The 1,916-nt window shown below is 38.0% G+C and overlaps 1 long non-coding RNA gene across 1 annotated transcript in view; it reads left to right on the forward strand.

The window, feature by feature from the left end:
- Positions 1-1,309, forward strand: part of LOC115032797 — a 76,113-nt gene extending 74,804 nt beyond the window's left edge. Inside the window, exon 4 of the long non-coding RNA XR_003838435.1 lies at positions 1,044-1,309. This is a non-coding gene — a long non-coding RNA (uncharacterized LOC115032797). The remainder of the gene's footprint in view (positions 1-1,043) is intronic.
- Positions 1,310-1,916: the final 607 nt, after the last annotated feature.

Here is a 1,916-nt window from a genome sequence, read left to right on the forward strand (position 1 = left end):
ATCCATCCATCCATCCATCCACCCATCCATCCATCCACCCATCTATCCATCCATCCATCCATCCATCCATCCATCCATCCATCCATCCACCCATCTACCCATCCATTCATCCATCCATCCATCCATCCACCCATCCATCCATCCATCCCTTCTTTCCTTCTTGGCACCAAAGGCTCTTACTATGTACCTCAAGTAGAGCTTAAACTGATGCTATTTATGCCTCAGCCCGAAAGCTAGGATGACAGTTATATGGTACCACGTCCATCATCTACAGGTATATTTTAATTGAGTTTCTCAGCTTGCACTGTAGCAAGTAATTGAAATCAACCTAATTGCCCACCAAAAGATCAACCAACAATACAAATTTGGTATATATGTGAATATGAATACTATTTTGCATTAAAGGAAAATGAAATAAATTTTTAGGAAAATAAATGGAGTTAAAATATATATTGTTAAGTAATGTCATACAGTCTCTGAAAAAAATGTTCTCCCTCATATGTAGAATGTAGCCAATAATATATGTATATATGCAAACACATGTACATATAGGTACAGTGTAACATATGAAAAAGAGAATAAGAATGGCTAAATGGGATGAAGAATGATTGCAGGCAATGGGCATGAGTTAATGAAAGAGGATATAAAGATAATTGCTTTTCTAGATCTAATTCTAGCATGACTTTTTTGACTTTTTGTAGTGGCTATGTGCACAAAAACATATTCAGTTGTGAAAGTGTAAAATCTAATGTGATGCATCGACTTTGGGCCTTTTTTTATTTGCAAAGGTTTTAAAAATACGAATATTGTGATTTATAAAAATTAATGATAGTAAATATAACATCAAAATAAAGAAAGTTGAATAATCACAATGACACAAAATGGTCTTACATTTACCTATCAGCTATTGGGCTGCAGAGGTACAAAGGTCTGAAAGCACAGTTCAGATATTAGCTAATATTGCCTTGCAGTGGAAGGGTACAACCCCACAGACACTATCACTGATTGTCTGCTTCTTTTTTTCTTTTGTTCCTTTGCCCTAGATCCTGTGTTCAATTTAGGTGGCAGTGTGCATAGCTGAGCCACTGTATGCTGAAAATAAGCAGAGAAGATTGTGGCTAGGTTTCCTGATAGAGTGCTGCTCTTCCTGACTTCTATGTTGGCTTCTTCCTGCTTAGAGAGGAGATACAGGATGCTTGTTAGTGAGATGGCCATCTCATCAGTAAGAGATCAAGGTATAAAGTAAATGATCAGGCTCTTGCTACCCAGAATTCCCTGGGAAACAGAGGGACACACTTTATCTGGGACAAGCAAGGCAGCTCTGGGCTGGCTCTGGGGTGCAGGGTGCGGGAGGTGGGGTGGGGCAGGGGACAGGAATACTGTCCTGTCCCTGAAGTTTAAGCTCTGAGCTGCAATATTTCCATGTGCAATTGATGAAAAATAGCAGCCAAAATACAATAGAAAGAGATGCCTGATAACCTGAAAATATCAGAACTAGACAAAACAAAGAACACCTGAAGTAATGAAGTATGTAGAAATACTTTAATCTAGAGATAAAATGCTGAGCTGGGTAATCAGGCTGTCCTTCTAGTTCAGAGTCATCTAAATATACTAACTTAGAATAAAAGTTTAAAAGCTTATTTTTAAATGCACAAATTATTTGGTTAGAACATGTATGTATGTATGTATCTATCTATCTATCTATCTATCTATTGATAGTTGGAAAAACAATTGTGGAGAGAAAATGTAGGTAAGCCTCCTCGCATGCTTGCATCCTTCCTTGAGGGTATTTGCTGCAACTGGTCCCTTGAACTTGGTTGGTTTCCATGCCATGAGCAAAGAGATTGGAGACACACTTGTACCTACACTAGATCACTCATGTAACAGGAATTTATTTTATCACAAACCTGAGGCCT

The sequence above is a fragment of the Mus caroli genome, chromosome 12, assembly GCF_900094665.2.
Source record: "Mus caroli chromosome 12, CAROLI_EIJ_v1.1, whole genome shotgun sequence".
NCBI lineage: Eukaryota > Metazoa > Chordata > Mammalia > Rodentia > Muridae > Mus > Mus caroli.